The sequence below is a fragment of the Lithobates pipiens genome, unplaced genomic scaffold (assembly GCF_037356315.1).
Source record: "Lithobates pipiens isolate NorthernLeopardFrog02 unplaced genomic scaffold, aLitPip1_a1.2 Scaffold_27, whole genome shotgun sequence".
Lineage (NCBI taxonomy): Eukaryota > Metazoa > Chordata > Amphibia > Anura > Ranidae > Lithobates > Lithobates pipiens.
This window is the reverse complement of record NW_027507788.1, coordinates 13,395,278-13,408,758: the sequence shown is the minus strand read 5'-3', so window position 1 is coordinate 13,408,758 and position 13,481 is coordinate 13,395,278. Positions and strand designations below refer to the sequence as shown.

General features: G+C 43.0%; 1 protein-coding gene across 12 annotated transcripts in view; it reads right to left on the bottom strand.

Annotated features, from left to right (window-relative positions):
• Positions 1 to 13,481, bottom strand: part of LOC143933542 (uncharacterized) — a 297,764-nt gene that overhangs the window by 106,928 nt on the left and 177,355 nt on the right. The window lies entirely within an intron of this gene.

Sequence of the window (13,481 nt, the reverse complement as noted above, 5' to 3'; positions counted from 1 at the left end):
TCAATACTTGGTTGGGGCTCCTTTTTACATGAATTACGGCATCAATGTGGCGTGGCATGGAGGAGATCAGAAAAAGAAGAGAACTGCGCAATCCCTAATATTTCTATTAGGATATAGGCCACTCCACCTTAAAAGAAAGTGTTCCTTGTGGTCTATGATTCTAACAAACAAATCTTATGACTGAATAAACCATAAAACATTGCTTATATCTAGTGAAATAAACATATATATTACCCCTCATAGGTTGTGAACCCAAAACAAAGGAATATACAATTCTGGGTCAAGATGTGCCAAAAATTCAGAAAAGAAAAACGTGTAAAGTAAAATCCAACAGAACTAACAAAATTAAAAATTAATGAATCAACATAAATGTGATAATATAAAGTCCATCATGAGTCCAACTGAAGAAGCACCCCGTGTTAAAGGGATCTGTTCAATCCTAAACCTTTCAGTCAGCGTGAAGTAAAACCAAGTGCACCTCCACCAGACAAATAATAATAGCCCCTTACCAGATGCCCCAGTAAGGAGCACTTTATCACAAATCAGGTCTGAAGATAGGTCAAACTTGAGCCATCCGAGTGGAACACTTTATCGTAAACCAGATTAGGGGATACGCCAGTCATAAACCATCCAGCAGGGGAAAAAACGCTGTTTGAAGCAGGACTCAGATATGTACCATTGGAGAATCAAAGAGGGTCCACCATAGGGAGGAAAGAATACTCCGGATAGTGTAAAATCATTTATTAAAACGCAAATGTAAAAAAAGAAATGCACTTACAAACATGAAAGAACATCGGACATATCATCAAACTGGGCAAGCGTCGGCCGATCACGAACTCCAATCGATATCCCTTCTGGTACCAGTTTACATGAGGCAAATAAGCGTGTCACGCCACCCAACGCGTTTCTTGAAAAATTCACGTCGTCTGGGGTATGGGTGACACGCCATATTGCCTCAATTATATAGTAAATGCTGGTACAAGCCACCTCCTCCGTTATGTGAGAGCCTATTCCACTTCTGGGATCATCCCGGAAGTGTGGCATGCGAATAATAAATCCCAGCCTATACACATCAGTCCTACCCTTAAACTAGATGATATACATCAGGCGAATACACCGGAGGAACACGCTCCTTAGTATATTATCCTAATAGTGTAAGGGCAGTGACACTAATAACGAACGGGCCACCTCCTCCCGTATCCATAGCGGAGAACCAAGCCTCGCTCTCGTATCCAATGACGTGCGAGGTCAGGGGGCCAGGGCGGCGGAAGTGACGCATATCCATGCAATCACCCGCCCCTCTCTGGTCCACAACTGAAAAGCGACGCCCCCTATAGCGGCGTGACAACACGCCGTGCGTACCAAGCGGATGGACAGCGCACGCCACCCCCTACATGGAAGTACGTGCGCTCCATCTAGTGCCATGTCTCGTTTTCATTACAGGGGTGTCGTGGCTGCGGACATCTATAACGAATAGATCTCCCTTCAAAACACGAAAGAGAAAGAATAAAATCAAAAATATACCTAAACTAAAATTAAAGGGGAGGAGGGGACTTGTCCAAACAACCCATCATCAGAATTAAAACAAATAACAATAGCAAATAACAGTTGATAATCAAACTGGATAAAACATAAAAGGCACTTTGTAATAAATGCCTAACTCATTATGTGATAAAGCACTTCCTGATATTATAATGACAGTATTAACAGTATTAACTTATTGACAGTTATTGACAGTATTAACTAGACTGCGAAGTTCACCCACAGCTATAAGTAAGGGGGGCATACACAGCTATATTATACATACCCTAATTACCGTCAAACAACCTGGACATTCCAAACCCAGAGTATTAATAGGGGCTATCTTATCTATCTTCGTTTTTGGCATCTCCAAGACCCCTGTGGACATCCCGGGGAGGGGACCCGTAAATGGGAGATACAATAATAAAAACAGGAAAAAGAACAATAACGGTCCTTATCAGGGTGGTCATCAGAGACCCACCCCAACTCAAGGACCTGGTAGTTATCCAGTATGGGACTCCATTCAGGGGTTCGATCAAGAAAGATCGGTATACTCTAATAGGAGAAATCAACCTTGGGAAGTTCCGACCCAAAATCGTTTCTTCCCGTTGTCAGATTTTGAAGCCCCATACATAGGGAGCCAGATAGAGGATAATTTCCAGCAAGCGCCATACCCGATTAGACCACGGGGGGTAGACCAAAGTGTAGGGTTTAGACCCTCCCAACCCAGTCATGACCCCAGCAATAATCGTAGGTGGGATTTTCCCAGGGACCACAGAGGCCTGAAAAGGCCTATAGAACTAAGAGGGGAGTCAGAGGGGGGAGGCGGATAAAATCAGCTAAAACGAAAAAGGCCCTAGGTGAGGGCATTTTTAATCTCAGCACACAGGCACTTTCTGACCCCGAAAAACGGCTTTTGGATAAGGGTCTGAAATTTGCTCCACCAAGATGTCTGAGCAAATTTCAGACCTACATGGACATACATAAGTTCGTACGCAGATTAAACATCAAGCGGTACATGTTGGGTAATCCCATCCAGGAGAACAATAGGTCGAGACCGGTTTTTCAACATTCCGGCCTTGCCAATGCATCCCTTTTCAATCCCCCAGGGACACTGGCTCCTAGTATCAAGGTCTTTAGGGACCTAGTACTTAAGGATTTGGATGAGATGAAGGTAAAAAAATGCAAACTTCGGGGCGACCTGCAGAAGGGTTTGGATTCCCTCTGCAACAATAAGTCCCTTGTCATCAGACCTGCAGATAAATGGGGTGGTATTGCTATCCTGGATAGGAGCGACTATCTCAAAGAGTTGCATCGAATTACCGATGATAGGGAGACCTATTCCCTGCTTAGCAGGGACCCAGTGGTCAAATACAAAAAGGAACTAACAGGGATAGTAGATGAGGGCTTCCGTAGAGGGATCCTCACGGATAAGGAAAAATCTTTCCTCATACCTATGGCCCCTAGAACCCCAGTTATCTATTATCTCCCGAAGCTACATAAGAGCATTACCTGCCCCCCTGGTCGCCCTATTGTCAGTGGTATAGATTTAGTGACGTCCAGGGTGGGCAGGTATATAGATTTTTTTCTTCAGCCACTTGTAAAGAAAATCCCATCATACGTGAGGGACACCAAGCAAATCCTCAATATGTTAAGTACCATTAAACCAACCCCAGGCTTGTGGCTCGTGACAGCTGACGTCACATCACTTTACACCATCATCCCCCACGAATTGGGTTTTGAAGCCGCCAGGGTCTATTTAGAGCGAGACTCTGGTCTAACACAGACCCAGATTGATTTCATTTTGGCCCTTTTAGATTTTGCAGCCAAGCACAATTATTTCTGGTTCGATAACCAGTTTTACCGTCAGGACAAAGGGGTTGCCATGGGAGCCAAATATGCCCCCAGCTTGGCTAACCTATTCATGGCCAAATGGGAGGAGGATGTCATCGACTCTCCCAGACGATCGGAGATAGTGCTGTGGGCACGATACATTGATGACGTCCTCCTCCTTTGGGATGGTGATGAACGGGAGCTCCATGCCTTTATGGAAGGGTTAAATAACAACACGAGAGGCATCAAATTTAGCTATGAAGCTAGCAAGGAAGGGGTGAATTTTTTAGATCTAAACATCAAGGTTAATGGTGATAGTTTTATTACCTCTACCTTCTTCAAATCCACAGATAGGAATTCCTATATTCCTATGGGCAGCTGTCACCTGGACTCTTGGTTAAGGTCGGTCCCTTTGGGACAATATCTACGCCTAAGGAGAAACTGTTCTGATACCATCGAGTTTGATGAGCAAGCTAAATTACTATCTCAGCGTTTTTTGGAAAAAGGGTATGCGGCAGATCTGTTATCCGAGGCTTATACAAAGGCACGAAATAGAGACAGATCTAGCCTGCTGGCCGATAGGGAGAGTAAGGATGATGCGAATCAGTTCTTATTACCCTTCGTCACCACCTTCTCGATGCAACATCAGAAGGTTAAACAGCTTATCCGTAGACACTGGCATATTTTGACCACCGACCAGGCTCTAGGAACCATCCTACCGGAAGTTCCTAGAGTGATTTTCAAAGGAGTCTCCACATTAGGCAGTATGATTGCCCCTAGTGTGCAGAACCCCCCTGCGAAAGACAGATGCTTTTTTCAGAACCTTAAAGGGTTTTATAGGTGCAGGAATTGTCAAGTGTGCTCCTACAATAGGAATACAAATTCTAAAATTCTTGAATTTGTCTCCACCAGTACCCAGAGGAGATACATAGTGGAGCCGTTCATCACATGCTCTTCAGAAGCAGTGGTTTATCTCATCCAATGTCCTTGTGGGCTTCAGTACGTGGGGAGAACCAAGAGGGCCCTCAAGGTCAGATTGAATGAGCATATCGCCAACATCAAACGGGGTTTTGACAAACATCCCCTTTCTAGACATTATGACGAAAAACATGGAAGGGATCCGTCCAATACTCTGTACATGGGGATTGATAAGTACAAACCCCATTGGAGGGGGGGAGCTTTGGTCAGAGAGATTTCACGGTTGGAAATGTCATGGATCCATAGACTAAAAACTTACACCCCTTATGGTATGAATACAGATACAGACGTTAATGCATTTATTAATAATGCTTAATGGGATGTTCCTGCCAGTGTTTTTGGCTCATACGGAAAGTGTTCATGACTTTTCAATCAGGCATTGTGGGGTTTGGATACCTATGGATCTCTCTACTCTAATGTAGCGTTTGATGGTGTTCTTTTTTGTAGCTCTGATTTTTTTCATTATAAAAGAGAAATTCCTTTTTTCTCATAATGCACTGAGATTTTTATAAATAGATAAGATAGCCCCTATTAATACTCTGGGTTTGGAATGTCCAGGTTGTTTGACGGTAATTAGGGTATGTATAATATAGCTGTGTATGCCCCCCTTACTTATAGCTGTGGGTGAACTTCGCAGTCTAGTTAATACTGTCATTATAATATCAGGAAGTGCTTTATCACATAATGAGTTAGGCATTTATTACAAAGTGCCTTTTATGTTTTACCCAGTTTGATTATCAACTGTTATTTGCTATTGTTATTTGTTTTAATTCTGATGATGGGTTGTTTGGACAAGTCCCCTCCTCCCCTTTAATTTTAGTTTAGGTATATTTTTGATTTTATTCTTTCTCTTTCGTGTTTTGAAGGGAGATCTATTCGTTATAGATGTCCGCAGCCACGACACCCCTGTAATGAAAACGAGACATGGCACTAGATGGAGCGCACGTACTTCCATGTAGGGGGTGGCGTGCGCTGTCCATCCGCTTGGTACGCACGGCGTGTTGTCACGCCGCTATAGGGGGCGTCGCTTTTCAGTTTTGGACCAGAGAGGGGCGGGTGATTGCATGGATATGCGTCACTTCCGCCGCCCTGGCCCCCTGACCTCGCACGTCATTGGATACGAGAGCGAGGCTTGGTCCTCCGCTATGGATACGGGAGGAGGTGGCCCGTTCCTTATTAGTGTCACTGCCCTTACACTATTAGGATAATATACTAAGGAGCGTGTTCCTCCGGTGTATTCACCTGATGTATATCATCTAGTTTAAGGGTAGGACTGATGTGTATAGGCTGGGATTTATTACTCGCATGCCACACTTCCGGGATGATCCCGGAAGTGGAATAGGCTCTCACATAACGGAGGAGGTGGCTTGTACCAGCATTTACTATATAATTGAGGCAATATGGCGTGTCACCCATACCCCAGACGACGTGAATTTTTCACGAAACGCGTTGGGTGGCGTGACACGCTTATTTGCCTCATGTAAACTGGTACCAGAAGGGATATCGATTGGAGTTCGCGATCGGCCGACGCTTGCCCAGTTTGATGATATGCCCGATGTTCTTTCATGTTTGTAAGTGCATTTCTTTTTTTACATTTGCGTTTTAATAAATGATTTTACACTATCCGGAGTATTCTTTCCTCCCTATGGTGGACCCTCTTTGATTCTCCAATGGTACATATCTGAGTCCTGCTTCAAACAGCGTTTTTTCCCCTGCTGGATGGTTTATGACTGGCGTATCCCCTAATCTGGTTTACGATAAAGTGTTCCACTCGGATGGCTCAAGTTTGACCTATCTTCAGACCTGATTTGTGATAAAGTGCTCCTTACTGGGGCATCTGGTAAGGGGCTATTATTATTTGTCTGGTGGAGGTGCACTTGGTTTTACTTCACGCTGACTGAAAGGTTTAGGATTGAACAGATCCCTTTAACACGGGGTGCTTCTTCAGTTGGACTCATGATGGACTTTATATTATCACATTTATGTTGATTCATTAATTTTTAATTTTGTTAGTTCTGTTGGATTTTACTTTACACGTTTTTCTTTTCTGAATTTTTGGCACATCTTGACCCAGAATTGTATATTCCTTTGTTTTGGGTTCACAACCTATGAGGGGTAATATATATGTTTATTTCACTAGATATAAGCAATGTTTTATGGTTTATTCAGTCATAAGATTTGTTTGTTAGAATCATAGACCACAAGGAACACTTTCTTTTAAGGTGGAGTGGCCTATATCCTAATAGAAATATTAGGGATTGCGCAGTTCTATTCTTTTTCTTTCTTTACACGTATATAACACTTTGGGTATATATTAGAATTGCTGCATCACATAATTTTGTTTACTATACACTGTAGCGCAGATTTTCTCTTTCTTTTTTCCATGGAGGAGATCAGCCTGTGTCACTTCTGAGGAGTTATGGAAGCCCGGGTTGCTATAATAGCGGCTTTCGGCTCATCTGCATTGTTGGGTCTGGTGTCTCTCATCTTCTTCTTGACAATACCTCCCAGATTCTCTATGGGGTTTAGGTCGAGCGAGTTTGCTGGCCAATTAATCACAGTCATACCATGATCATTAAAATGGGTATTGGTAGTTTTGGCAGTGTGGGCAGCTGCCAAGTCCTGCTGGAAAATGAAATCAGCATCTCCATAATGCTGGTCAGCAGAGGGAAGCATGAAGTGCTCTAGAATTTCCTGGTAGAGAGGGCTGTGCTGACTTTGGACTTGATAAAACACAGTGGACCAACACCAGCAGATGACATGGCTCCCCAAAATTATCATAGAAGAAAGAGAAAGAAAGACAGAAGGAAAGAAAGAAGGAAAGAAAGAAAGAAAGAAAGAAAGAAAGAAAGAAAGAAAGAAAGAAAGAAAGAAAGAGAAAGAAAGATAAACATGCAGGCAGACAGGGCAGACATAGTAGATAGATATATAGATAGATAGATAGATAGATAGATAGATAGATAGATAGATAGATAGATAGATAGATAGATAGATAGATACCCCACAGACTCTCTATGGGGTTTAGGTCAGGCGAGTTTGCTGACCAATCCAGCATAGTGATACCATGATCATGTGACCAGGTATTGGTACTTTTGGCAATGTGGGCAGGTGCCAATTCCTGCTGGAAAATGAAATCGGCATCTCCCTAAAGCTAGTCAGCAGAGAGAAGCATGAAGTGCTGTAGAATTTCCTGTAGAGGGCTGCGCTGACTTTTGACTTGATAAAACACAGTGGACCAACACCAGCAGATGACACGGCTCCCCAAATCATCACAGACTATCTATAGATAGATGAAAAAGAGAGAAAAGGAGAGAGAGAAAAAGAGAGAGAGAGAGAGAGAAAAGGAGAGAGAGAAAAAGAGAGAGAGAGAGAGAGAGAAAGAGAGAGAAAGAAAGAGAGAGAAAGAAAGAAAGAAAGAAAGAAAGAAAGAAAGAAAGAAAGAAAGAAAGAAAGAAAGAGAAAAAGAAAGAGAAAGAAAGAAAGAAAGAAAGAAAGAGAAAAAGAAAGAAAGAGAAAAAGAGAGAGAAAGAAAGAAAGAAAGAAAGAAAGAAAGAAAGAAAGAAAGAAAGAGAGAAAGAAGGAAAGAGAGAAAGAAAGAGAAAAAGAGAGAAAGAAAGAAAGAGATACCCCACAGATTCTCTATGAGGTTTAGGTCAGGTGGGTTTGCTGGCCAATCAAGCACAGTGATCCCATGATCATGTGACCAGGTATTGGTAGTTTTGGCAATGTGGGCAGGTGCCAAGTCCTGCTAGAAAATTAATTCAACATCCCCATAAAGCTGGCCAGCAGAGAGAAACATGAAGTGCTCTAGAATTTCCTGGTAGAGGGCTGCGCTGACTTTGGACTTGATAAAACACAGTAGACCAACACCAGAATGGCTCCCCAAATCATCACAGACTATAGATAGATAGATAGATAGACAGACAGACAGACAGACAGACAGACAGACAGACAGACAGACAGACAGACAGATAGATAGATAGATAGATAGATAGATAGATAGATAGATAGATAGATAGATAGATAGATAGATAGATAGACAGACAGACAGACAGATAGATTAGATGACATCAAAGAAGAAGATGGTGGTGCAGGACTGGGTGTACAGCAGTGAATCGCTACAGAAAACTGCTGGGTGTGTGAGTGAGTAAGACTCTCTCCCATTCACAGATCATGTTGTAGGCGGTATAATCAGTGAAATAACTTTTTTCATTGGAGGAGAGGGCAGGTGGGGGCGGGATCCTGTCAGATAATCTTTAGTGCAGTTGAGCCCTGAAGCTGGTAACTCCCACAGCTCAGCAGCAGGAAGAGGACAGAGCAGCCCTGCAGTGAAGAATCCCACAGTCAACCAAGGGACATCCTTCATTACAGATAAGCTGTAGAGCAGGGGTCTCAAACTTGCGGCCCTCCAGCTGTTGCAAAACTACAAGTCCCATCATGCCTCTGCCTGTAGAAGTCATGCTTGTAACTGTCAGCCTTGCAATGCCTCATGGGACTTGTAGTTTTGCAACAGCTGGAGGGCCGCCAGTTTGAGATCATTGCTGTAGAGAAATAAATAAATGTGTTATGTGCTAAAATTCTGTTTTAAAGACCTGGTCAGCTTACCTGCAATGCTGAGTTCACACACAGAGCACAAAACCCCCAAAAGCTTACAAATGTAATTATTTTGTAGTTTAGCAATCCTAGTTACACGTCATCCAGGTGACAGATTACCTCAAGTTCTTGACACTATTTTAGAGCTGAACTCTAAGCAAGACACATGACAACCGTTCTACAATTCACACTTCCTTATTAGACATAGTTTACAGTTTTATGAAATTTAGAGATAACGAGTAGGAATATTATGCCTAGAGGTGTATTCAGTCCATGTGCAGGTGGAAGCAATCAATACAATATTTGCAAGTCAGGTGCCCATCAGTTGAGGTGTATGTATGGCCCAAACTTTTTTTTTTTTTTAGATAGGGATAGAGTATGGAATGGTATAACCCCCACCAGGCTAAATTTTTGCATTCTTTGTACCATTATAGAAGTTTTCTTTCACTCCCTGTCCCAGAGATGCAAACCATAGAAGCACCAGGCCAAAATATTAGAACATTTTTCCCTCACCTCTTGCTCTGGTGACAACTCTAAAATTTTGGACTTACCCTCACTCTGTTTCTTGGTTGTAACGATCAGTGAGAATCTCCCCCATTGGGATACAGCAGCCATAAAACGTGACGGAAAGTCTCACCTCTTCCCAGTCTAGCCAAAACTAAAGAAAAATGATTTTGCCTGAAGATACACTTTAATTGGTCAACCCCACTGAGGAAGGTAAAAGAATATGCGGGAAGGAAGAAGCAGTAAAGGACCAATCAACCAGGTCAAATTACTGTAATGCTTTGGTAGGCAGCAAGCCTAAAGAGAACGTGTACCCTGATGGGTTTTACTTCCTCTTTGTTTCCCTGCAAAGATAAAGCATAATGGGCTACTATGCATCGCATAGTAGCCCATTATGTGTCACTTACCTGACACAGGAGCCAGTGATGTCACCGCTGTCCCCTCTTCCACGAAGCGTCCATCTTCCTTCCGGGTATCGTGGCTCCATCGCCGCGATTGGCCGGAACCGCAATGACGTCACTCCCTCACATACACGCGGGAGTCGCCACTAACGGCATGATGACCATCAGCAGCGGCACACTCAGTGCATCTGGGCACTGCTGTCTACGGTGCATGAGCGGTGCCTGTCTTTTGCAAATATCTCCTAAACCAGGGATCCTCAAACTACGGCCCTCCAGCTGTTGCAGAGCTACGCATCCCATGAGGCATTGTAAAACTCTGACATTCACAGACATGACTGGGTATGATGGGAATTGTAGTTTCTGAACAACTGGAGGGCCATATTTTGAAGACCCCTGTCCTAAACCGTGTAGGTTTAGGAGATATTTCTTGCACCTACAGGTAAGCCTTAATCTAGGCTTACCTGTAGGTAAAAGTGGCCTATAAAGGTTTACAACCACTTTAATGGGTGATGTGTACTGTATTTCTCCTGGTCCCATAAAAAAAGGACACGATGCTTATGTATGTAAACCTAACAATGTATTTATCTTATTGACTTCCTTTTGTTCTAATATATACCATTGACATCTGTTTCTCTGCGTTACTTATTCCTGACCCATGCACTATGCATTACTTACAACTGACCTTTGCAGTCTTTAAAACTCCTGACCTCTGCACTCTCTGTTACATACTTCTAACCTCTGAACATTTATTACTTCTGACCCCTGTACTCTGCATTACATACTTTTGACCTCTGCACTCTTTGTCACATACTCCTGATTCCTGCACTATGTGTTACAGACTATTGACCTCTGCACTATGTGTTACGTAATCATGATCCCTGCACCATGTGTTATATATTATTGACCTTTGCACTCTGTGCCTCATACTCCTGATCCCTGCACAGTGTGTTACATATTATTGACCTCTGCACTCTGTATTACATAATCTTGACCCCTGCACTGTGTGTTACATACTATTGACCTCTGCATTCTGTGTCACATAATTCTGATCACCGTGCTGTGTTTTGCATACTATTTGTGACAGACTCACCCTGGACAGAGGCTTTTGGAGAGGACTGCAGGCTACGCTCCAGCCTACTGACTATGGAGCCCTGGCTTTTAAGGAAGCACTACACTTTGTGAGGTGTATGACTGGGGGACCCTTGGAGTAATGTTACTTTGGATTTAAGTCCATGTCTCCCCAAGACACACAAACTCTGGGACTCTAGGCCCTAGGGTCCCTGTATAGGGTCTAGCTGCCTCATTACCAATAGTGAATGCTTCACACTGTGAGACTCAAAGCAGATGGTGATGTCATCAACTCAAGCCACCTCTCTGCGGTAACCTGCTATTATGTGTTTATTGTAAGTAGGTCTAGTGTGTCTCCTAAGGGGCCTTCACCCATTGTTAATTATGCTAATTAACACACCTATTGTCTTCTAGCTAATTGTCTTCTAGCAAACTGTGTTTATACTTGTAATAATGTGTATTGTACTTTGTGAGCTTGCTGCGAGCAAGTCTGACCTCTGAATGTCCAGGTGGCTAGTCGTTTAATTAATTTACTATTTATAGCATATGTTGGTTGTTGTAATTATATTCATGTGTACAGTTTGTATTGTTAGGGTGATATGATCAGGAGGGGGATGTCCTCCTGTGGGGTATATATTCTGTGTGAGTTTGTTTTGCAGCTGAGCTAGTCCCTTCTAGTTCTTGGTTGCAGTATTCAGCTATAATATCTGATATCTATGTTCAGACTGGAGGAAGCTGTATACTGATGGAGGCACTCAAACGGAGTGTGGGGCGGTTCAGTCACACTATTGACCTCTGCATTCTGTGTCACATACTTCTGATCCCTGCACTATGTTTCACATAATATTGACCACTGCACGCTGTGCTATATAATCATGATCCCTGAACTGTGTTACATACTATTGACCTCTATAGTGTGCAATACCCTTGACCTCTGCTCTCTACTTTACTTATTACTACTGACCCTTGAATGATGGTTTACTACTGACCCCTGAACTCTTCAAACCTTCCTTTCTGTTTAGTAAGTACTTCTTGATAGTTTTTTTCCTTAAACACTTAACCAATTTGCAGCCAAAGGACCAGGCCCCTTTTTGCGATTCAGCATTGCGACGCTTTAACTGACAATTGCGCGGTCGTGCGACGTGGCGCCCAAATAAAATTGGCGTCCTTTTTTTCCCACAAATAGAGCTTTCTTTTAATGATATTTTATCACCTCTGCGTTTTTTATTTTTTGTGCTATAAACAAAAATAGAGCGACAATTTTGAAAAAAATTCTATTTTTTTTACTTTTTGCTGTAATAAATATCCCCCAAAAATATATATAAAAAAACATTTTTTCCTCAGTTTAGGCCGATACGTATTCATCTACATATTTTTGGTAAAAAAAAATCACAATTGCGCAAAAGTTATAGCGTTTACAAAATAGGGGATAGTTTTATAGCATTTTTATTAATATTTTTTTTTTGTACTAGTAATGGCGGCGATCAGTGATTTTTATTGTGACTGCTACATTATGGCGGACACATTGGACATTTTTGACACATTTTTGGGACCGTTGTCATTTATACAGCAATCAGTGCTATTTAAATGCACTGATTCCTGTGTAAATGACACTGGCAGTGAAGGAGTTAACCACAAGGGGGCGGGGAGGGGTTAAGTGTGTGTATTTTTTTTAACTGTAGGGGGCGTGGCTTGGTGTCTGACTTCACGGATCGTCTTTCCCTATAACAGGGAACAGACGATCAGTGACAGGCTCAGTAGGAAGCACGAGGAGAGGTTTGTTTACACAGCGGCGATCGGGTCCATCGGTCCCGCGGCCATGGTCACGGAGCTCAAGACCGGGTCAGGAGCGCACCACCGGCGGCGTGCTCGCGACCCATGGCTGGGTGCTTAAAGAGCAATGTACCTGTGCGTGCTTGTGCCCAGCCATGCCATTCTGCCGACGTAAATGTGCAGGAGGCGGTCCTTAAGCGGTTAAAATTAATTTGCTGCACCTTGGTGATCTTTGAACTTCTTGCTGCTATTCAGGTAGACCTTCACCTCTCCAGGGTTGCTTATCCCTACTCTAAAGTATTGGGTGGTAGACTATGTAGGTTATCTCTTAAAGGCTAACAGTACTTAGAATACTCTGATACAGAAGACACTCAGGTAATAGTTCCATTGAAGTCTTAGCCCTTGTAAGACCATTCCGACGGACAATGTCCGATAGGACCGTGTTGTCGGATAATCCGACTGTGTGTGGGCTCCATCGGACTGTTTCCATCGGAGTATCCGACGGACCAAGTTTTCCAGCTGGGCTATAAAATTTTCCGACAATATGATCCGAATCAGACTTTGTCCGATCATGTGTAGAGAATTCCGATCGGACAAAGTGCCATGCATGCTCAGATCAAATTCCTAGACCAAAGCTATTGGCTACTAGCCTGAACGTAGTCCCCTCCTATTGAAATAACGCCATCACGTTAAGTACGATCGGATTTTCTGACAACTTTGTCTCACTGTGTGTATGCAACAGTTTCGGACAAAATCCGTCGGACAAAATCCGTCGGACAAAATCCGTTGGACAAAATCCGACGGATTTGG